This window comes from Triturus cristatus, chromosome 9, assembly GCF_964204655.1.
Source record: "Triturus cristatus chromosome 9, aTriCri1.1, whole genome shotgun sequence".
NCBI lineage: Eukaryota > Metazoa > Chordata > Amphibia > Caudata > Salamandridae > Triturus > Triturus cristatus.
Window position 1 is genome coordinate 1,015,739,248 of NC_140592.1, and position 24,470 is coordinate 1,015,763,717.

Genomic DNA, 24,470 nt, shown 5'->3' on the forward strand with positions numbered 1-24,470 from the left:
CTGCCTCCGTGATTCTGTGCCTTTTTTCTCCTTCTGTCCCCTTCGCTGCCCCCGTGATTCTGTGCCTTTTTTCTCCTGTCCCCTTTGCTGTCCCCGTGATTCTGTGCCTTTTTAGGTCTCGGCTAGCGATGGCTGCGCTTGCGTAGTCTCGCTCGCGAGAGATAATGACTTGGGAGAAGAGGGGCTTGAACCCGCCCCTCTTCTACCCTGTTCTCCATTGGCTGGCCTAGTAAATGCTGGCCAGCCATTGGAGAAGAGGTCCCGTCACTCCAATCATGCCCCGTCCTTTTCGGATCGGGGGGCGTGTTTTTTGCGAAAAGTCTCAGGGAGGAGACAACAGCAAAACACGCCCCCCAATCCGAAAAGGACGCTGCGTTTCTCCGAGGCAGTTCTTCTCTGCCTCGGAGAAAGGCGGTGGTGTCCCGGCGTTGCTCCCTCACCTGATCTCCTTGTTCAAGAGGCCTGTGGCTTCTCTACCGAGGCATGTAGAGTCTCCAATCACCGGAACAACCCCAGTCGCTGCGGAACCCGTATTTTTCCCGCCGAGGCTGCGAGAGTAGATGTTTTTCTTTCCTCAGAAAGTATCATGGCTGTGAGCTTGGCAGGCAGGCACCTACTGTACGGCAGGAGCTCTGTGCTTGGCCGCTGAGGTGACTTGATGATTTTTCTTTCTTCAGACACTCGAAACCCTGACGGGGGCTTTGTTCCAGCGCCCCCCGGTGGTAGCTGCAGTGAAGAGACAGTTGAGAGTGAGGACGATCTATGAGAGCAGACTGCTCAAATACGACCCTGAGAGGAGACTGGGTGAGTGCACGGGGGGCACTTTGTGTGGTCGGCCTCGGAACCTGCAGAGCCACATGATGTGAGCTAGATTTCATCAGCACGCTGTGCGAGGATGACTTGTATCTATCACCCATGGCTGATGGCACTGCAGCGTGGCGGGACTGTGTGGCGTCTGCGAACCAATGCATCCTTTAGCACTGCGCATGTTCTGCTTGCAGGTCGATTTGGAACTCCGCTCCCCTCTACCCTCCCTAATTTAATTATAAAAAAAAAGGCCCCCTGCTCGTAAACCCCTGCATTGTACATCTTGAGATCATGCGAGGAAGGCAGCCTGGGACGCTACAGCAGAGCAGGTAAGTGCCTTTTTAAAATAATAAATTAGGGAGTGTTTGCCTAAAGATCGTGTTCTCAACAGAACTCGGAGTAGCCAAAACTCTGATGGCGGTGCGGTGTTCTCTGCCCGGGGTTAGTTTTAACGACTTGCCTCAGGGGGCGCTGGCTGCTGGAATAGCTACATTTACTATTCAACTCTGCGCATGTTTGGACTTAAATTCCAACACCACCATTGACCCCGCCCCCCAAGCAAGTAGTCCCAATGACTGGCCTGCTAAAGAGGCGTCCGTTCTGCTGCGGTCGCTGTGAAGGCACCGCGTGAGTTCAGCTTCTTTCTCAAGGGGGGTTCCCTTTCCGGGTATCGAGGCTGTCAATGGCAGCAGCCGGGTTTTGGTACTTGGTTCAGGATGCTTTTTGTGGTTGAGCAGAGCTGTGTATTTTGCCATGCATGCACATCTTGAAAGTAATCGAGCGGCTTATGGGGGGGCGCGTGTTCATCTTGATAGGTGGGCTTCAGTGGCACCTCGCCTTCCTAGGTTTCCTGTTACTGACTTAGCACACGCTTCTGTTTAGGTGTCTTCTGGGTGAGCTGCGAGGCCGGCACCTACATCCGGACCCTGTGTGTGCACATGGGCCTGCTGCTGGGTGTCGGGGAACAGATGCAGGAGCTGCGGAGGGTCCGCTCTGGTGTCCTGGGAGAGAAGGTATGTATGCTGCCTCGGGGGTGCACAGACCCCACCAAGGCGTTGAGTTCAGCTCAGGGCTGCCCCCCTCTGCTGGTAATTAAGCCTTGGGAGAGAGAGCTGGGCTGCAGGGCAGCGGGCGGGGCGCAGTGCTCCGTCCCGCTGCCCCGCGGCCTACACGTCGTGGCTGGTGACTTGGGGTGTTTGGGCGGCTGGGGTCTCGTTTCTACAATCCCACTTCAACTATGACACCAAGGTGCTCGGTTTATTGGGCAAGGTAACTATCGCCCATTCTGACCTGTGACATAGCATGCCGAGTCTTTGATTGCGTCACCAAATAAGCGGGTCCGGATAAATGCACAGCTCACTCCCTTATAATTGCACATCTTAAAATGTAACACGGGTGTGGATTTTATCATCTAGTTACTGGATGTTCAAAGCCTCTCGGCCCTCATTTCTGTTCCGTTGCAAGCTTGACTGGTAATTCTGGGGCTTTGGGGCGGGGGGCGTCGCTGTCTGGCAGATGGGGTGTAGCTTTGCAGCGGTGACCTTGTCTCGAAGTAACAGTCGTTATTCCTTACGCAGGACAACATGGTGACCATGCATGACGTGCTGGACGCGCAGTGGCAGTATGACAACACCAAGGACAAGGCCTACCTCCGGCGCGTCATCTACCCCCTGGAGAAGCTCATGGTCTCCTACAAGCGGCTGGTCATGAAGGACAGTGCGGTAAGTGCTCCGAAGACTGGGGTGGGCGCTTGCGGCGCGCGACAAGCCACATGATGAGAAGCAGATTCCATGAACACTCATGTGAAGATGACGTGAATCTATCACCCATGGCTGATGGCTCTGTCTGCGTGTGCCGGCTGTCCTCTGCCCCCCCCCCCCCTGCGTACATCGAGTCCACTAGCTTTGTAGTTTAAAAGCAAGTGCCTAGTATAACCAAACTTTTCGCTTTAAAAGAGAACCTCAAAATTAGGAGACCCTAAATATGGGTTCAAAAGAGGCGTCCTTAACTCAACTTTTTAAAGTCCAAACTGCTAGAGTACGATGCTCTGTCGTGTAAGCTGCGTCAGTGGCCTAGATGTGTTAACTGTACCCTCTTCAGGTGACCTTTTTGTATTTTAGACCTGCATTTGCCCGCTCTGTCAAACAGACCGAACTAATCACTATATCTGTCCCTTCACCCATTGGCTTGCTTCAACCAGCCTCTTTCCAGTAAATGCCGGACATGGCCCTCATAAATATTGGCCGCTTTGACGTGCTGTTGGTAATCGCAGTGTGTAATGGCGGCTCGCATGCGGGGCCCTGGCGTGCACTGGCGCAGCTGGCTGTCTGATTCCACCTCTGTTCTCCAGGTGAATGCCATCTGCTACGGTGCCAAGATCATGCTGCCAGGAGTCCTGCGTTATGAGGATGGCATCGAGATGAACCAGGACATCGTGGTGATCACCACCAAAGGAGAGAGGCAATCTGCATGGGTAAGAGCTGCGGGATCTGTGCCAGGCACGAGTAAGGGCGAGGTATGGAGCCTTTGTGTTCTGTGCACTGGAAGAGGCACGGGGCCTCTATCCTGTGCACTGTGGGTGACCCTACTGCTGGGAGTCTCTGTATCCTGTGGGTGACCCTGCTGCTGGGAGTCTCTGTATCCTGTGGGTGACCCTGCTGCTGGGAGTCTGTATCCTGTGCACGGTGTGACAGTGGTGTTGCGAGCCTCTATTCTGTGTACTGGGTGAGGGTGCTGCTGGGAGTCTCTGTATCCTGTGGGTGACCCTGCTGCTGGGAGTCTCTGTATCCTGTGCATTGGGGGTGACCCTGCTGCTGGGAATCTCTGTATCCTGTGCATTGGGGTGACCCTGCTGCTGGGAGTCTCTGTATCCTGTGCACGGTGTGTGTGTGTGGTGTTGCGAGCCTCTGTCCTGTGTGCTGCTGGGAGTCTCGGTGCGCAGTCAGGGGGCGGCGGAGTGCTGCTGCACTGTGATATGATGATTCAGTTTATCCATTCGCTGAGCGCTTGTCCTAGCCTCCTGCAGCACAGGTTCCTGTTCTAGGTGTCCTTGTGTCCTCGGCCTGCCAGTGTGTCTGCCTCCGTGTTCTACTGAAGGCAGATGCTTCTGGTGGTGCTGTTTGTGGGAGCGCATGGGCCTGGCGTGGGGTGGTCTCCAGTGATGGAGACCACCTTTCCAAAGACGAATAAACTATTCTGATCATGTGCATTTCAGATGGAACTCATCATGTGCATTTCAGATGGAACTCTTACATTTGTGAAGTCCTGGGCATTGGGTGGTGCGGGGTTGCAAACTAGTGAACTTTTCCATGCTATTATGAAGGATATCCTTGTTGGCTTGTATGTTGTGGTACGCACACACCTTGGCCATTGAGGAAACTGAACTGTAGGCACATCCAGGGTAAGCAAGATGGTGGGAGCTGGCTAGGGTACACGTTTGATGTCTCAGCCTAGTCTGTGTACTCTACTCACATGCCTCTCCACTGTCCACAGCCATTGCGCTCATGACCACTGCAGTGCTGTCCACCTGCGACCATGGTATTGTGGCCAAGATCAAACGAGTCATCATGGAGCGCGATACCTACCCTCGGAAGTGGGGCCTTGGCCCAAAGGTAAGGCTTCTGAAGGAGCTGTGTTCCGACTATCCTGTTTTGCAATGTTAAAGATTTTCTGGCTGGCAGGCGTTCTTTACCATCATTGATTTGAACCTCAAGGGTGCATCCGTTCTAAAGTGCTTTTTGTGTACTCCAGGCGAGTCAGAAGAAAATGATGATCACTAAGGGTCTTCTAGATACCCGCGGCAAACCGAACGAGAGCACGCCGAAGAAGTGGCTGGACGAATACGTGGACTATGGGTATGTAAGCGGCTCAACTGGGCACCTTGGATTTGGTTCCACTGGCATCCTAACCTTGTACACGCAATGTCTTCAGCACCATTTTAAGGCTCGGAGCTGGTGCTCTGTCAAACGCTTTCACAAATAGTGTCTTCTTGAACATGGAGAGATTCCTGTACACTTTTTATTGGAGAATGGGTTGAAAGTATTTACATGCTCGACTGGCTGAACATTGATGGGCACAGGAGCAAATCTTTGATCCCTGAGCTGACGCGCAATAGCAGGTTTGTGACGTGTAGTACTTGAGGCCAGTGTAACATTTGTGTATGCGCTTATTGTATTTTTTGTGATCCCAGATGTACCTATAAGTTAGAGGGTCACAAGTGATCGCAACACTGGTTGTCACTGGGCCTGACAAAGGTTAAACATGGCCCACAGTCTGTCACTGGGCAGTTTTAGTCTGCTAACTAAGTTAATACTCTAAGGTATCGAACAACTCGTTACATTAAGCCTGACTTAACTCACACGTTAAAATTAATGTAGCTTGTTGCAGTGTTCAGCGTTTAGTGTTGGTACTTCGTTGCCCAAAGTCTCTTGCTGTTTACGGTTGCACAACAGGGTCTGTCCTCGAGACCGCTTTCTGCCCTCCTGAAAGAGAATCCTGCAAGAGGTAGATGCCACCCATCCTTAGCAGGAAGCCACACAGATGTTGGGCCAAAAGGTGAGATTCAAATGAGCTGCCGCCTTTGACGGGCAAATAAGAAGCACTTGGGACAGGCGCTGCTCTTGCTTGGGGAGCCAGGCCAGCACTGGGGACGTAGAAAAAAGCTGTCAAACTGGTAGCCACGTCTCTGGTGGTTTGGGCTAGGGATCAACGCACAAAGATTGATTCAGCCAAGTGGGCATCGAAGAACATTCTTGGATAGCCATGTACCACATTTCGCAGTAAGTGACCCTCCGAAGGGAGGGGACCTAGTAGCCAGCCCATAGGCCATGTCATACCCTGAGACCATTCTCTGGGGATAAAAAGGGGTCCCAGAACTTCTCATACTAGTAATGTCAAAAGACTGCTGTGCTGCACCAAGGACCCTGACTAGAGGCAGCACTTGACAGCATGCACCTGCTGGCGAGCAAAGAAGGGGATGTCTGCTGTGACCAGCTCGGAGAAGTCTACTCCTGAGCCCAGCAAAGCAATAGGCTCCAGGTGTCAGTTCGATGACCTCATGTTGGCAGCACACGGCCACTCCAGCCTGCTGGGGCGAGTTGGTAGCCCAGACTGCCTGGTTGCTGCTCCTCGCTGCTGTGCAGCACCAGGGACCAGGACCCGATGTTCAAAAGTACCCAGGATCGGGGGGCGTGTTTTTTGCGAGAAGTCTCAGGGAGGAGACAACAGCAAAACACGCCCCCAAATCCGAAAAGGACGCTGCGTTTCTCCGAGGCAGTTCTTCTAAGCCTCGGAGAAAGGCGGTGGTGTCCGCACCGGACGCCACACAGTCTGATTAATTGCTCGAAGTCCCACCCTGCGGCTTCAGCCCGTAGCTGTTCAGCCCTTACCTTGTATCCCCGGAGCCCACTCGGGTTCTTGCACGGTGGGTGAGCACGGATGGTCGGTTCTCAGCGCTTTCAGGCCTCCACAGTACCTCAGGTGCTCCCACCGGGACCCGTAGCCACTCCCGGCCGCACAGCGCCTGATTTCCGGCTCAAAGGTACATTCCTGTCCCACGTTCCTCTTCTGACTGCATGCCAGAGCTCTCCGCTTCTAAAAGTACTTCCTGCATTTCAGCAGCTCCGGGCTGCCGGCTCAGCTCTCGAATCCACTTCCTGCATCTCAGCCCTGCACCGAGAGCTGCCTGAAGTCAAGAAGAGAGCTTTCGGGTGCAGCTGCCGTGGCTGACTGGAGGGCACAGCTGACAAACGGCGATTGAAGATTTGTAGGGCGCCGGTCGTATCAGACGTAAAGGAAGTTGAAGTCTCTTCACATCGCCGCCTCTGCTTTTGTGGTATTGTGGCATCTCCGAAGTTTACAATGTCCCAGCTTATTTAATGAAGTCGGCCTCTACTTAACTGATAGATTATGCGTCATCAGACAAACGAAATTGTCAACGTGCCTGGTTCCGAAGCTGCAGCAGAATTTCTCGATCATACCATTTGCTCCCCTTTAAGTCAGCTACTTGTTTAGTCTGTAGAATCAAAGCCTTGTTACCAAACCCCGCGTATTGTGCGCAGCTGTGTCTCAATCTAAAAAAGCTTCACAAATTGAACATTATTTAAAGTGATGTAGTGTGCACAATAGCACAGTACAGGAGTGTGTTCTTGGATGTATGCTTAGTAAATACATCCATCGGTGTGCAGTTTACGTCCTTCCACCTTGAATACCACTTCAACGATTGTGTGTGATTCTGGAGGAAAAAAAACTCTTGAGGACACCGACTCTGCAGAAACTTCCTCCACAAAGCTGACTCCTCAATGTTTCCTGATTTACTGGCATTCCTAGGACATCAGGTTTTTAAAAAAAACCTGCAGTTCGTTTTTTTCCAGTATCATAGATCCCCTGTTTCCCTTTCACATGGGAGCTCCCTTTGGTGGGTTTGTGAGGTAATCCTCACGCTGGTTGGTGCTAGCTAGCTGTACCACCACAGACTGGCTTCTCCACCTCTGCGCCATGGCTGGGGTGCTCTGCTGTACCAACAGCAGCCCTTCACACCCACGAGCCGCTTCCCATCCGTGCACCTCAGCACCGTGTCAGGAGAGGGACATCACAAGAGGGGGTCAAAGGGCATTATGTGCCCCAGCTACCGCGCCATTCCAGGGCCCGCATCCCTAATGCACAATGAATGTTCTTTCACCTGTATCCCTGCTGCGCCTGTATAAGGCCTTAGCATTCTAATAATACTTCAATGTCTGCCCCTCCCTGACACCAGCCCTTTGAGGGGTCGATGGGTAGTATTGAGTTTACTCTAGCAAGCCAGGACATCTCGAGTCCTGCTCTGGCTTAATCTCTCTGCACATAAGTGTTCAAATTAATTTACTCGGCAAAGCGCACGCTCGGGTACTGCGTCCTTCCTACCCACCCGGAAATACCCAAAGGTCCCATTTCAGCTGTCTCCGTGACTACCTGGTATAGACTGCACTCGCCTTCAGGCCACTCTACTCGATGCACCAGAAGTTCGCAGTGCCTCCTGGAAGCAGACATGGGTTACGTGAGCCAGGACTTCTCCCTCAGTAGAGAGAACGCAAGAATGTACCCCCTCTCGGTTTATGCACCCCTTCTCGGTTTATGCACCCCCTGTGAGTGTATGCACCCCCTCTCGGTTTATGCACCCCCTCTCGGTTTATGCACCCCCTCTCGGTTTATGCACCCCGGCTCAGTGGGTTAATGTGTTTGCTGCAGAGGTCTCTATGTGTGTGTGTATGTGTGTGCCTATGTGTGTGTGCCTCTGTGTGTGTGTGGCTTTTTTTGTAGGTGGCTCTATGCGTGGGTGGCTCTGTCTGTGTGTGGGTTGCTCTATGTGAATAGCTGTGTAGGTGGTGCTGTGTGTGTGTGGGTGGCTTTGTGTGTGTGGCTCTGTGTGGGTGCAAATGCAATAGGTCTCACATTTGAGAGAGATTAAGCTATTGACATTGTAAATAACAATGCAGTTTCTTTAAAATGTTTCAAAAACAAAAACATAAACAAAAATAATGTCATGAGCAATGCCAATAGCTCTAACTTTAACAATGCCGAGACCATTGCATTGTAAATGCTTGTTTTTCTCTTTCTGTCCCCTTCGTTTCCCCCAGTTACCCTTTCCCGGGCCTGCAGACTTCCAGTAGCTGCCCCTGTGTCTACCCCATGGGGATGTCGTTCATTTGTTCACCTCTCGTGTGCGCTGCGAGGGCGCCCCTCCACAAAACGCTTGAAGTTGTGGGGTACTGGATGCCATTATACCCATCTGATAAAAAAATAATGAGCAATACCAATAGCTCTACCTATAATATTGCCGAGACCATTGCATTGTAAATGCTTGTTACACTTTGTTTCCCCTACTGTCTCTCTCTAATTCTTCGTCTTTCTCTCTTTTTTCATGCCTTCGCCATCTTCTTCACTCCACTTCTATTCAGTAATACATTATTCGCCTAAATTGGTTCTTCCCAAATGTAGCTGGAGCTTACTAGTCCTGCGCGTTCACGGAACCCCGCCCCCCCCCCCCCCCCCCCACACACACACACACACACGAGGTGGCATATGATGTCCTCCTTCCCAGCCCCTCCCACCTCCCCTGCCCACCTCTCCCAAGCATGGTCGCTGTAGCAGGGCAGGCAAGCTGCTTGCCATGATTTATGGAGCCGCCTGATGCTAGAAGCAGACACTGGAACCTTTTCCGTTTACACAAGAACTCCCTGAGAAATGAGTCGCTCTTTCATTATCCACTCGCAGTGGGTTGAGAGGAGCGTGCTAAACGCCCCCTCCTTCCTCTGAGACTCTTCTTGTGGGTCTCATATATCCCATCACTTACTTGTCCCCCACAACAACAACCATTGGAACCTACTGGCATTGCCAATTGTTTTATTTAATTGTGCGTTTTTATATAGCGCATACTTTTTCCGAAAGCGTCAGAGCGCTTTACAATAGAACCAGTTACACTAAATAAGGACTTAAGAGTACATGGATTACATATAAGATACATGAGTTTAAACACAAAAGGAGAACGTTACAATGCTGTTTACAAAAGATGTGCAATTTAAACTAAGAGTGTAGATATAATCTGCCAGTATTGGCAGGAAGTGAGTGCAAAGAATATAGACATAACATAATGATATTATATGGCATAACATTATGGTGTCGGCTGGTTGTGGTCAGATCAAAGATAAGTACAAACAACATCTAAGGGCCCCAGCCGCTAGCCCTGTCCCCACAGTTGCGCTACATAGGGAGGAGCAAGCCAGGCTGTAGTCAACATGTCCCAGGAAGGACAACCTAGCAAACACAAGGCGATGATGGACGGAAACCTTTCAGACACTCACCCCCAGTCACAGATCTGGGTAGAATCCATCACCGTTCTTTAGCTCACTTCGCCACCCCAGATAAGACCCAGCTATATGCAAATCAGTCTTGACCTATGCCTCGTGGTAACAATCCAGCCCGAACTGCCACGCTAGGTCTTCCCTGGACCAGAAACAAGCATCCTGGGACCGGTTTCGGGGTAACACCCCTCATCAGCCAGGCTAGCGTGAATTCACTGGCAGAGTGAGCAAGGGACCCACGTCTGGGCATACCCTGCCAACTTAGGGTGAACAAAGCAAACACAAGGAGATGTCATACATAATGTAGATAATTTGAGGGTATTTTGCTCAGGAGGCTTCATCTATTGATCTGTTGAACTGTCATTCACATTTTGCTTCTGCCCACCGCAGCATACAGCATTCACCCCAATTTCCCTGTTGCTTCCACTTACCTTTGATTGACTGCAAAAACTTGGCGCACATTGTTCAATTATACCTAAAAATAGTTCCTTTCTCTTCATTGACAAAACTCATTAAAGTGTGTTTTTAATTGAATGTAATTATTTTTGCATCTTTTGCCTGCACTTAAGGCACCCAGTTAAATAGTGACATGTTTCCTGTCTCCTATTTAAATTTGATATTATAAATTTATTTATATTATAATATTATTTTTTATTATGTTATATTATTATTATATGGTTACCACATTTAGGTGGTGGCTCGTTTTTTTCTTTTTATTATTATTTCATATACTTGCAATAAAAAATATAAAAGTTTCACGTGTGTGCACGTCACAGATCGCATTGTAAGGTAGCAGGAGAAGGTGGAGTGCGCTCATATATAAACAGATTCCTCTAAGTGTTCCAAGTCCTGCCGACAGAGAGCAGTCAGAAAAAATCTAGATGAAGAGACTTGGAGGTGCACCTGGTATGGTGTAAGTTTCAGTGCTCACAGTCGACTTTTGAAGATAATAGTGACTGCAGATGGAGAACATTGGCTCCTTGACTATGTGTGTCACAAAGCAGTTCTGCTACTCGGTGCAGTGACTAGGAATGCAGGGAGCTCTGCTGATAGACTAGCCTGCAGTACCAGTGAAATATCTTGAGGAACAGCCAACCCCCAGAGTGGGGATTAAGAGGGAGGTAAACGGCAGTCTGCGGAAGCAGGTTAAACAATATTCTACCAGAAAACCGAGTTTTTAATATCGCCATGCAAACACATTACAATTAAAGATATCAACTATCACTATAGTGTGAAGGTCAGAATATATAGATCAGTATAGATTTACTATTCCTAACACCACATGTATGTTCAGCATCGAGGTACACAGATGTGGAGTTAAAGAATAGTAATGTTGTAATTACCTCCTTAATAGTGTCAATGTGTTAGCTACGATATTTGTTGGTACAATACTTTTCTACTGGATATTCTGACATAAAACCAGATAAACAATAAATACCACAGTGTCTTAAGTTTACGCACAAGCATCATGAGTCAAGTAGTCCCCATTGGTAGTTTCTGAGCATGAAGAGAAATTGTTGTCTTCTCAAGGAATTATAATCACTGAAATATGTATATAGAGGGGTTAACAATAGTGTAACTTTAAAAAAAAAAAAGGTAATTATAACAATGAAAGATACACAAGAATTACTAGGAGAAAATCCAATGGAACATACGAATAAGGATGTACACAGCAAGATATATTACTTTACAGCATATGATGCAAGGTAATAACATATTGAAATTAATGAAAAGAACATTGGAATCTTCTGAGATTAGAAGGCAGAGCTGATGAAAATTCATCAGGAGAAGTGGTCGTTACGTATCGTAAAGCTGCAATGTTGAAATTGATTTTAAGCCCCAGAGGTCTCATAAAACCACTAGACTCACGCAAGCCGCACGCAAATATGGTTGACTGATCTACCAAAATATCAGACGGCTTGTCACATCATCAATGAATTACATATGTTGTGACATCTGAAATGTGACATTTCGGGGTTACAGCATGCGAATCAACCACATAACACAGGTAATAAGAACCTACATTCAAGGGTACAGAGAAGAAATGCATTGTGAGGCTATACATTTTTCCACGTACTAAATAAAGACCATATAATGAAGAATATTTTTGGAGATTCAATCATTTCTTTCTAGGTCTCATCATTTGATATCCAAAAGTGGCAACTAGTAGAAGAGATTTGCCATAAAAACAAATTCTTGTCTGAGCCTCGTAAAAATCACGACAATAATAGCATAATTTCATAAAAGCAAATAAATATCATATACTTAAAATCGAATTCTTTGTTACGTGTGCAGTGCAAATTGAGCAGTATGAGCTACACAACCAGAGCAGTATGGAATAAAAGTCACAATTCATGGAAAGCGTCCTCCCCCTTTCAAAACAAGGACCAAAGTTCTGTCAGAAAGCTCCTGGGCTAGTGGTAGGCGGACTATTGATACTTTCTAGGTCTACCTAAATAATAATACTTATGGCGACCAGCAACCAGAGCAAGGAGAATATTCCTTTACTGTCAACATGTTTAAAATATCTAAAAGTACATAACTGTCCGGGCTGCCACATATGCAAATGCGCAGTCAGTCTCATAAATCAACTAATTTTACACGAGGTGTCAAATGATACCTGGACCTCTTGATATGTGATACCGCTGCCATATCTTGTAGAAATGTTGCCTCCCCACGCTATTTCTTTGCTGAAAGGAAAGAGGGCATTTACAGTTAGTGCAGTATAAGACCCTAAGCATAATATGTACCTAATCATGATCTCACATTTAAGGATGTTTTTTAACAAAAGGTAGTGTGAGTCCAGTTTTTTTTTAATGCAGTTCTGGACTTGAATTAAAAAAAGTTAGACATTAATCTGCTCCCTTGCTTGAAATAGTTTGCTTGGCAAAAGGTCTAATATTGTTTTTTTAGGTCGAGCCTGGGCAGCGCGTGCGCTGCTCTGCGAGGCATGCTGTATTAGAGTATCGACTTGAATCCCCACCCACTCTATGCCCATATTTGTCATTGGCTTATGTCATTGCCCTTCGTAAAGGCTGACTTCTGATTCCTTAAAAGGCTTGTTAGACCCTCCTTAGTACCGCCAAGTCTTCCTTTGTAACCTCCCAGGAGGACTGGCCCTTTTACCTCTGTTACACAGTATGCCTTATTTAGTCTGTAAGCACTATTTTCTTCAATGCATTTGTCCTACTGCAGGCATGACATACTTTCCTGCAACTTTCAGCACGCCAAGCACGCTTTCACTTTCCAAGCAGCCCGTCCCGTTCCAAGCAGCTCGTGGGGTTGAGGTCTCGCATTTACAAGAGTTTTTGCAATTGGCATTGTAAATGACAATACCTTGTATTTATGTGTTGATTATCAAAACAGACAAATAAAAGGCATTGTCATTTACAATGCCAATAGCTTAAACTCTCGCAAATGTGAGACCTATTGCATTGCAAATGCTTGTTTACTAGTTTCAAGCCTGAATTAGTCATCTGTTTAGGGTGCGACCAGTACTCTGCCCAGCCTATATCATTTATTAAGGTTTCTGCATGATATAGCCAAAGCAGGTTTTTTGAATCACTGTTCTTATAAATGTCACAAAAAGCTTGATTAAATTTCCCAGTTTGGGATTAGTCCAACGATGGATCCATTACAAGACTAGTTTTATGGACAGTAATGCTTTCATGCTGGACAGCCCTTGCTCTAGCCTTAATGCAGATACTGAGGTCCCAGGTCCGAGGTGTAATAGGCGCAGGGGAAATTGATTTTCTATCATTTGCATCCTTATTGTATCTCCATGTCCCCAGAGCTCCACTCCATATGATCCAGGGGTCAGGGCTTTCTTTTGGGTGGCTTCAAGAGCAGGCTTGGTTAATCTTCGTCTGAATCTGTTTAAAAAACATGAGACCACCCCTGCATACTGGCTCGTAGTAGTCTGGCTTTTGGCGACCGGATCGGTCCAAGATAGTCTATCATCAAATCTGATTCCAAGATAGTCCTAACGATGGTCTTGTTTTAAGCCTTGTCATCGATGTTGAATGTACTTCTCAAGGTGGTCCATGAGTTTACTATCACACATTTTGTTTTTGTGGTGTTGATCACAAGTTGCTTTTAGAAGAGATTGGTAATACAGACTTTTCAATAAGGCAAGAAGTGTAAGCGATTAGGGAAACTGACAATAACTGAACAAGTCAACCCAACATTTTTTATTTTATTCTATTATTTTTCAATAGAACTAATATAATAATGGGTGTAAAGTAGTTTAACTTATGGATTCAAAGGTGGCAGCAGACTGAAAGACAATGTTGGGGAAGTGATTCGGTTTTGGAGCGTGTACATTGCTGCAATAATTGTGTACTTGGTCTTGGAAAGAAAGCATTATATTTTCATTAAATGTAATAACAAAAAGGGTAATATCAAAATTATTTTTGCTATTATGATTGTTACTAAATATGAGAATTAATGATGTTTTGAGAAAAATTAGCATAACAGTAATCTTCTAAGGTAAGAGTTTTTTCTGTGATGACGGTTCAGTTATTTTATCAGGAATGCAGATGGAGAACACCTAGCAACCTTTCCTTCTTGTAAGGTTCCTGCTGCCATCATTATGCCTACAGCTAGTTTCCTACCCTCACCACTTGGTATTTTGGTTCACCTCCCTCAGTGTTCTGCTTCCTTCCAGGAAATCTTTGCTATTTTATCCCAGAGTGAGTTCTGCTCTTCTCTGCAAGCCTTCCTGGCTGCTCCCTGACACTGTAATCAGTGCTTTTGTATTTGGGAAGAGTATTGAGGTACTTCCAGAGTTCAGTCACAATCTTGCTTTTGGAGAATTGAGGTGAGCTTATACTACTTGTACCTGTGTTTTTCATACTTTTACTTTGTGCTTTCCCATAACACTTACCATTGGTGCTCATTACCTTATTAGTGGTTCCCAAACTGTCTGCCACTGCATCCCGGTGCGCCTTTACAACTAGCCAGGGGCGCCGTGAACGTCTTTGGAACATGGGAAAGATATTTCTGCTGAAGAAGATTTTTGTAATGTGCAGAGTTTAAATACTAAGGGGCACATGCATCAAGCTATTTACCAGTCGCAAACGGGCCGATTCACAGAATCGGCCCCTTTGCGACCAGTAAATAGCCTTTTGGGATGCATCAACCCCAAAGGCATTCACAAAATAGATCATCTCAATTTTTGCAATTACCTATTTTACGAATGAAGTTAGCGAATCACAATTTGTGATTCCCTAAATGTAATGCAAGAAGCATTCTCAGAATGCGACTTTGCATTAAGGAATCGCAAATTACCATCAACTTCAAGTTGATGGTAATTTGCAATTCCTTAGAAAAATGGACGAAACTGCATTTTTCTAAGTGCCATGTGGCTTAAAGGGCATGTGTGTGTGCAGCATGTGCACAAATACCAATTTTGGGGGTGCATCAGGGTGGCCTTTTGGTCCCCTTGCACCTTTGAATTGCATTTGCAATTTGTGATTACCTATTTGGTAATCGCAAATTGCGAATGCTTTCCTATTCATTCCTATGGGCCTCTAGGCGAATGCGATTTGCTAATAGGGACTAGTTGAGGAAACTTTCAGGTAGCGGTTAGTGTCGTCAACATACTGGGGGATCTTGATGTTGCTGTCTGCAAGAAGAATAACTCCCAAGTGTTGCATATAAAGTCTGAACATGAAAGTCATGGCTGGGAGGATGGAGCCCTGGGGAGTCTGCAGGCAGAGAGGACAGTCTGGGTTCTGGTAGTTCCTATCTACGAGTTGCTGTTGTTGGTGAATAAGGATGTAAAGTCCATGTTAGTTTTCAGGGTGTGTGTTTTCAGGGTGTGGGTCAATGCTGGGTGGCCGAAAGGCTTAAACGCTGTAGAGAGGTTGAGAAGTCAGGATGTCCTTGATTACTTCAATACTGCATAATGGTCTGAACCCTGATATACAGTCTTGAAGTCGGTTATTCTTGCTGATGTGTTCCTGTAGTTGGGTTGTGGCTGTGCTGTCAATGATTTTTCCAACAAATGGGAGGTGGAGTATAGGATGAAAGCTGGCATGGTCGGTTAGATCTAGTGGATGCTTATTCATCAGTGAGCATTTATCTGGCTCAAGGGTATCCTGGAAGGTGCGCTGGGTTAGCGGGGTGTTGCCACTGTGAACAAGGGGTTTAAGGGCATCTTGTTGATGATGGAGGAGGGAAGTACAACATCTTTGTAGGACATGGCCCTGCGTGAGTTCAAAATGTTGGAGAGCTCTGTATGGGAGATAGAATTGAAGGATGACCAGTTAGTGATGTGGCAGCTGGGTATAAGTGATTAAACGAAAGGTAAGCAGGCGATTCCCGATGCTGGGCCTGGTTGTTGCCAAGCGACGTATTGCGATACATTGGTTATCCCAGCAAGGGCCATTATTAGCGAAATGGAGGGCAGATCAACAGGAGTGTGCTCTGGCAGAGGAGGGACACATCCGGAACACCAGGAGGGATGACAAACTACCCGAGGTCCTACTGGCATGGGGAGCAATGATTCAGGAGATAGCGGGACAGGCCTCCCAATCTACTCCGGAAAGTTCAAGGCCGCCGTCTTCTGTGCGGGGGGAAGCCCCAGGACAAAGGGGAGAGGCGCACGGAGACCCAGCATAAGGATTATGATGCTTAGACTTCAAGTTATAGAGACCTGGCAGCAGGGGGGGTATTGGGAGGGGGGGTGGAGGGGGGGGTTGGAAGGGAGGTGGGGGGGAGTTTATTACTGTTGAGTTCTGTTTAAGCACGAAATGATGCTGAGAATATTGAAGATTGAGGAATCTCCATGGATGTAACCATTGGTTCAGACTTTGACATGTATTGTTGGTGAAGCATTAACCAACTCGGCTGAGGTGGGCATGCTGTATGATTGTATTTACACTTGATTTATTGATTTGGAGGTATAAAACTAATAAAGAAATCCCCCCAAAAAAGTGATGGTGTGATTGACGATGATTATTTGGTGATGCTAGATCTGCTTTTGTTAATTTTCTCTGTGAAGAAGAGTTTGATAGTGTTGCTTCTGTCAGTTGGTAGTGGGAAATGGGTTCTGGAATGGGCATGGCACATTTTTGATGGTCTTACAGAGGACTTTGCTAGTATTAATGGTGGTGTTGTAGTAGGTGGCGTTAGTTATAGTGATGATTGACCAATGGTTGGAATGGAGTGCTTCCAGAATGGTAAGGTCCTCTTAGAATTATGATAGTCTCCATTTCTTCTACGGTCTTTGAATAGCATTCCTGCTTTTGTGTACTTGAGTGTTCCAGGGCAGGGCCGACTTTAGCGCTGGTGGCTCCCTGTGCGACAATATCTGTTGGCGCCCCCCCAATGACCACCTCTGCCATAGATTCCCTCACTAGCACCCTTTAACAGTGCCATTTAGATTTATAGCACCACTCATACCAGTGTAAGGTATCAGAGCACTTTACACCACACACACTTGCACAGAGACAATCATATGTGTGTAAGTCAGTGTATAGGAAATGTTACATCAAACAGGACTACAAGGTGTAGTGTAGGAGTGACATGGCATCCATACTGCTAGGCAATATAGTTTGAGTCATTATTCTGGAAAAGCACACATTCAGAATTTAAACTGTAACATCATTGTTAGGGGTTCTCTTTCATAATAAGAATTGTTTTCTACCCAAATGAACCCTTTTCACAAGATTAGGATGATGAAAGACTGGGCAAAAAAACATATAGCTCTAGCATATACCTTGCAGTTTGCATGCAGCTCTAGGATGACAGTTAATAGCTCAATGTTCTATATTAGAATTTTGACTTAAAAACAACGAGTAACAAAGGAGCTCTCTTACGGAAACAGTAACGTCCTGACGTATTTACATTATATGCACTTCGTTATCTGCATTGTACACGTTCTTAGCAGCAGGCATCTTAACCCTCTGCACTACCTTAGGTTGAGTCAAAACTTCCACTAGACAAACCTCTGGTCTCTTTCCAGGAAGACGATTAATCACCTGCTTTATCTTGACATTTTAATTGATGTCTGAAAATTTCTGTAGGCCAGGATTGCGGCAGCAGGTGCTTTTAAAAATGATAGTATACATTTTCAAAAATGACGCCCCCACCCCAAGTCAACGCCAGGTGCTGTCGCACCGATCGCACCGCCCTAGAGCCGTCCCTGTTCCAGGGTGCTGACTGCTGAGACTTGAAGAACGAGCTTTCAGAGGAGCAGAGCATTCTACATAATTCTTCAGAGTTGTGTATATGTTCAGTAGAATGTTGACATCAGTTGAGGAAAGAAGTGTCTGGGTAGGTTGATTAATTCTTCTTAGAGTTCTTCTAGACGGATGTCCTTGAAAGATTGGAAGATACATTTCTCCTATTTCTGCTGACCTTTGTATGGGAGTGTGGCATAATGTTGAAGGGGCGGGGGAAGATGGCCAGTCTATGCCAGGGCAATGGTGAGCTGGCAGTGGATGTTGGGGGATGCAGAAAGGATGAGGTCCAGAGTTTTGCCTGGAGTGAGTTGGGCTGGTGATGCGGTGTTTTATTTCTAGGGTGTTGAGTAGAGAGTTAAAGGCTTCCTTCACAGTTTTGGTGCTGGAGTCGTAGAGCATATTGAAGTCTCCAAGGAAGGTGGGGTGGGATTGAGGTGATGAGATGTGATATTTCTCCTATGGAATCCTAGTGGGTTCTGTGTGGTCTATAGACGAGATGAAAAAAGGCTGTTTGCAGGCTGAGAGAGGAAAGTGGTAAGAGAGGAGATCAAATGGCTTATGTGGGTCCATGCTAGTGATGGTTCAGGGTCCTGTTGACTGCAAGTCCCCCTTCAATTTTGCATGTGTGATCTATGTATTGCATTGTGGGTCCAGAGGGGAGGAGGATATTAAAAATGCATGAGGAAGAGAATGTGAAACACATTTCTGTGATCAAATGAGCACCTAGGTTGTGGTGTTTGTGGTGTGACTTATTGTTGAAGAGGGTGTGAACCAGGTTTCTGTGATCAAATGACCACCTAGGTTGTGGTGTGACTGATAGGATGTGACTTATTGCTGAGAGTGTGTCGAGGAGCATGGGTTGAAGATGGTGTGATGCGGGCGGTGAGTGTATTCTAATGAGGTTGTTGGTGTTAGAAGTGCAAGTATGGAGAGTTTGATTGCAGGGTCCTGGTGTGAGAGTGGGAATTGTGTGTGTAGCGGTGTTTGAAAGACACATGCATTTGAGTGGCTTAGCTTAGCAGCAGGGGTTCTGGACCTAAGAAATTCAGATTTGAAAATGTCCAAACAGGTGATGCCCTTGTATTAACTGTCTTTGACTTGGGACATTCGGACGAGGGATGCCCAGGAGGGAAGTACTTTGAAGGATGTGGATCGTGAAAAAATGCAGTGATGCCATTTCCTGTACAGATGAATGCTGAGAAATGCAGCAATGTCTGTCTCTGTAGAGTTGTGTTCTGAGAAATTGGAAGATGTCTTCTTGTAGATATAGATGCCGGCAAATTACGTCTATTTGCCTAGTTTATTCATTTAAAGATGGTTTGGTGGAATGTCAAGATGAATTCTGGAAAACAGAATGATATTGTGGCTAGTTGAGAAGTATACTGGGGAAAGTGGAGATTTCTTCTTGTTGAGATGAATGCTGGAAAATGAAGTCTTCTTGCTTGGCATATACTTTTAAACAGGGTCGGACTGGGAACTGAAACCAGCTCTGGCAAACTGCTCGGCTGGCCCCCCTGCGGGGAGAGGGGGGTGCGGCCGAGCCGTTTGCTAGGGTCTGTTTCGGACGTTTTTGTTACAGGGGGCCGATATTGCCGGCCCCCTGTAACAAAAACGGCCCCCCAGGGCCCCAAAATTGGTCCCCACCCTGGCGGTCTACCAGGGAAACACCCAGTGCCCGCTACGGCCATTCCGGCCCTGCTTTTAAACATGATTTCGGGCAGAAACCAGTGATGTCACTTCATCTGGATAGGGGCGCTGGGAAATGCAGCAATATCACATCCTATTGACATGGATGCTGGGAATAGAAATCTGCTTGCCTGGCATCTTTTTTCAAAGGTGGTTTTGCTGCACCTCTATTGAAAATTGTTTTTCACTCACCCTCAACACCCCTACATTCTTTTTCCACTAGCCCTCATCTCTCCCATCCTACTCTTACATATACTCACACTCACCCACTGTGTCATTCATCTACCTCCTCATTTTTTTCCTCCTATCCTGCGTTTCTACCATGTCTCCACCAGTTACAGCCCGAGCAAGTTTTTTTACTGCCCTAAATGTAGACATTGTTAGGTTTCGCCTGAGACAGCGCATGCACTGTCGCTTATGAGACATTTGTTTTACTTCAAAGGGCTTAGAGCACGGCATTGCTTATCACTGGTCGGCTTCATTTTCAGTCTTATTTGCTGGCTCCTGTTCTGTCAGCATTTGCTGTCTTCACTTTGTGTTAGTATGTTTCCTGGAGCACAGACCAAGTACTAATTCCTTTTTCTTGTAGTGTCCTTTCGCTAATTCCGCTTTCTGTCTTGAGCTGCTGCTTTCACTATCTCATTTCTCAGGTTCATTCCCATTTACATTTCACCCTCTCCCCTTCTACTCTTTGTTGCACCATGAAAACACCAGCAGACCACAGGTTGTTAGCATTACTTTTCAGATTGATTTCAAAATACATTAATGTCTTTGCTCTATCGCTGTTAAGTAATCACTTGTTTAGTTTCTAAAAAAGTGCTCTTTTGGTATGTATTTTGTGGTTTATACGACATCTCAGGCATGATTTAAATGTTTTATGCAAAATACAGGGTGTGTTTAAAGTTGGTTTATGTTTGCACGATTATGGATTGAATAGAGCATTCAAACTTGAATTAACATTATATTATAAATCCGTTTTTTTTGCTTGTTTGGCTGCTCCTATTGTTGTTCCTCCCGTAGCTTAATGTGTGCATTGAAACAAAGATTACCATGCCATATCATACTATACAATGACAAGCCATATTACACCAGACTATACGACAGACCTTACCTTACCACACCATACCATACTATATGACAGGTAATAACATGCTATACTATACCATTGCAAGCCATACCATACCATACTATAAAATGACTTGCCATACATACCATACCATTCCATACAATACCATACCATACAATGACAGCTCATACATACAATACTATAAAATGACAAGCCATACCATACCATACAATGACAGGCCACACCGTATCATGCCATACCAAGCTATACAATGAGGGCCATAACATGCCATACCATAACTTCCTATACAATGACAGGCCATGCCATACCATACTGTACAATGCCAGACAATAGCATACTATCGAAAGACAGCCATACCATACAATACTATACAATGCAATGACAGGCCTTCCCATACCAGTCTGTACAATGACAGGCCATACCATGCCATACCATGCCATACCATACCATACCATACTATAAAATGATAGGCCATATCATACTAAACCATACTATACAATGCCAAGCTATAACATAACTAACCATGCAATGCCATACCATACTGTACCATACCATAGTATAAAATGAAAGACCATACCATAGTATGCCATACCATAGCATACAATACCATCTCATGCCCAATACCACACCACACTATATAATGAAAAGTCATACCATACCATATCATACACACCATACCAGCCCCTTTGATTTTACTTTCAGTCATGCTGCACAGCAGTTGCACTGTTGTACAATGTGGGGAAAAATAACATTGACAAAGCAAATAAATTGCACATAGGTGAGACCTGTTAGCCTTGTTGCTGCCTGTTTCTGTTCCACCTCCTCTAGCAATAGTGTCACATGTTCTGCTCATACCCACAATATGACATCCTCTGTGGATGGCAGCCTGAGCCTCTACCTAGTACTCTCTGCTTCCAAAATTGTTTCTCGCTGCCCTTTGTCTTACATTCTATCATCTCTTTTTCAAACCTCTCTTGTTGTCTTTAATATCACTCATCTTTCTTCCTCTCCCTAAACACTTGCTCCCACACAGTTCTCTTTCTCACCCACTCTCCCACTTTCTCTGTCTGATGAGCCCTTCTTTCCTGCTTTCGTCTCTCAGTCTTTCCATTGGCGCACGCCATTTCTGTCAAGGCACACACACAGCCTTCCCTCTCAAATCTCCTTTCCCTTTAAAAACCTTTTGCCCTTCTCATGCACCTTAACCTCTCAGGCACTCGGGCGGCTCCTCCATTGGAGCGGTGTAGCGTTGTACCACTTTAATGCCCGTGAGATGAAAAATAAAATAGTAACTCATTATCATTTTATTTTTCAATAACTCTGCCCCGAGCTGAGTATCAGGACAGGCGCGGGACTGCTGCTGAGTGACAGCAGCAGGGAGGAGGGAGAGCTGCCTTTGCTCTGTTTAAAGTGGCATGTCTTTTTGTCCGGCAGTCTCCTGAGGGCCAGCCAGACATGCACACTTTAAACCTCTCAAACCAGCTGTCTTGGTTTGAGAGTAAGTGCAGGCCTCCAGTGTTCTCTGGGGTGCCGAGACAGTCCGCTCCCTCCAATCACGGCACTGCTCTCATGCTGTGAGCAGTGCCATGATTGGTCAAGGGAGTTTGCTGGGGCCTGGGCCGCCTGATGAGCCAAGCAGCACTGGGGCGAACCCCATCTGTGCTGCCACTTCTGGTGATCCTCTTCCCGGATCACGTGACACATGGTCCCTTATTACTCATGCCCCTTTCAGGGCGGAGCGTAGCATAGGAAACCCCCGGTTGTTCAGGCCCACAACCGCCCGAAGGACTAATGGGGCACCGACACGGTTTTCCAGGAACCTCCCATGGGACTCCTAGGATTTGGCTCTGGCACCCCCTATGGTGCGGCGCAGAGGTACCCTTCTGTACCCCTTTGCTTCCAGATCGCCCTGTAACTCCGCCACAGCTCCGGAGGTGGCCATCGTCGCCGCCAGAGCCCTCCACCAAACAGCTATCGTCTTACCCACAATCTCTCCTGTCTAGAGCCTCCTGCAAATCTAGATGGAGGAGAACCATCCCTACTGGTTATAGCTGACCCCATCTATATCCCAATAGTTCCACTGCGTCACATGACTCAGCCCCACGCCAACTCTGGGCGGGACGGTTTCAGACACCCTGGCTCACACTGCCCCATCTATTTGCTGCTTTTACCTAGTTGCCGTCCTTCTAGCACGGTGTGTGCCTGAACACCTGTGTCCCACATTTATGGGACTGCAGCCCACGTGTTGGATGACCACTGCCATAACCCACCTGCCTACATAGGCTATTAGGATGAGAAGGGCTGCCCTTAACATTTGAACAGCCCCTTAGCTTTCGAAATCATGACGCACAGGAATGTTTGTAAGTAGAAGTATGTGACAATGAGCAAGGCAAAACCAAAGGAAAGGATGGACGGAGTGTTGAACATTGCAAGCGCTCACCCCCAATCAACTGATCTGGGTTTAATCCATCACCGTTCTTTAGCCCACTCTGCCACCCCAGTTCAGACATGGCCATATGCAAATCAGTCTGGCCCTGTGCCTCATGGGAACAGTCCAGCCCGAACTGCCAAGCCATGTCTTCCCTGGACCGGAAACAAGCTTCCTAGGACCGGTTTCTGGCATTTCAGCCGTCTTCAGCCAGGCTTGCTTGAATCCAGTGGCAAAGTGAGCAAGGGACTCATGTCTGAGCATACCCTGCCAACTTATGGCGAACAAAGCAAAACCAAAGGAAATGATGGACGGAGTGTTGAACATTGCAAGCACTCACCCCCAGTCAACTGATCTGGGTTTAATCCATCACCTTTATTTAGCCCACTCTGCCACCCCAGTTCAGACATGGCCATATGCAAATCAGTCTGACCCTGTGCCTCATGGGAACAGTCCAGCCCGAACTGCCAAGCCATGTCTTCCCTGGACCGGAAACAAGCTTCCTAGGACCGGTTTCTGGCATTTCAGCCGTCTTCAGCCAGGCTTGCTTGAATCCAGTGGCAAAGTGAGCAAGGGACTCACGTCTGAGCATACCATGCCAACTTATGGTGAACAAAGCAAAACCAAAGGAAATGATGGACGGAGTGTTGAACATTGCAAGCACTCACCCCCAGTCAACTGATCTGGGTTTAATGCATCACTGTTCTTTAGCCCACTCTGCCACCCCAGTTCAGACATGGCCATATGCAAATCAGTCTGACCCTGTGCCTCATGGGAACAGTCCAGCCCGAACTGCCAAGCCATGTCTTCCCTGGACCGAAAACAAGCTTCCTAGGACCGGTTTCTGGCATTTCAGCCGTCTTCATCCAGGCTTGCTTGAATCCAGTGGCAAAGTGAGCAAGGGACTCATGTCTGAGCACACCCTGCCAACTTATGGCGAACAAAGCAAAACCAAAGGAAATGATGGACGGAGTGTTGAACATTGCAAGCACTCACCCCCAGTCAACTGATCTGGGTTTAATCCATCACCTTTCTTTAGCCCACTCTGCCACCCCAGTTCAGACATGGCCATATGCAAATCAGTCTGACCCTGTGCCTCATGGGAACAGTCCAGCCCGAACTGCCAAGCCATGTCTTCCCTGGACCGTAAACAAGCTTCCTAGGACCGGTTTCTGGCATTTCAGCCATCTTCAGCCAGGCTTGCTTGAATCCAGTGGCAAAGTGAGCAAGGGACTCATGTCTGAGCATACCCTGCCAACTTATGGTGAACAAAGCAAAACCAAAGGAAATGATGGACGGAGTGTTGAACATTGCAAGCACTCACCCCCAGTCAACTGATCTGGGTTTAATGCATCACCGTTCTTTAGCCCACTCTGCCACCCAGTTCAGACATGGCCATATGCAAATCAGTCTGACCCTGTGCCTCATGGGAACAG

General features: G+C 46.9%; 4 non-coding genes across 4 annotated transcripts; all 4 read left to right on the forward strand.

Annotated features, from left to right (window-relative positions):
• Window positions 1-852: 852 nt before the first annotated feature.
• On the forward strand, window positions 853-928 carry LOC146799230 (small nucleolar RNA SNORD83). Its single transcript, XR_014969399.1, has one exon. It is a non-coding gene; the product is annotated as a small nucleolar RNA SNORD83 (small nucleolar RNA).
• A 924-nt stretch (window positions 929-1,852) lies between these two features.
• LOC146799231 (small nucleolar RNA SNORA36 family) lies at window positions 1,853-1,981 on the forward strand. The gene has a single exon (XR_014969323.1). It is a non-coding gene; the product is annotated as a small nucleolar RNA SNORA36 family (small nucleolar RNA).
• Window positions 1,982-2,573: 592 nt separating this feature from the next.
• LOC146799232 (small nucleolar RNA SNORD83) lies at window positions 2,574-2,648 on the forward strand. The gene has a single exon (XR_014969400.1). It is a non-coding gene; the product is annotated as a small nucleolar RNA SNORD83 (small nucleolar RNA).
• A 1,128-nt stretch (window positions 2,649-3,776) lies between these two features.
• LOC146799233 (small nucleolar RNA SNORD17) lies at window positions 3,777-4,010 on the forward strand. Its single transcript, XR_014969332.1, has one exon. It is a non-coding gene; the product is annotated as a small nucleolar RNA SNORD17 (small nucleolar RNA).
• The last annotated feature ends 20,460 nt before the right edge of the window (window positions 4,011-24,470 follow it).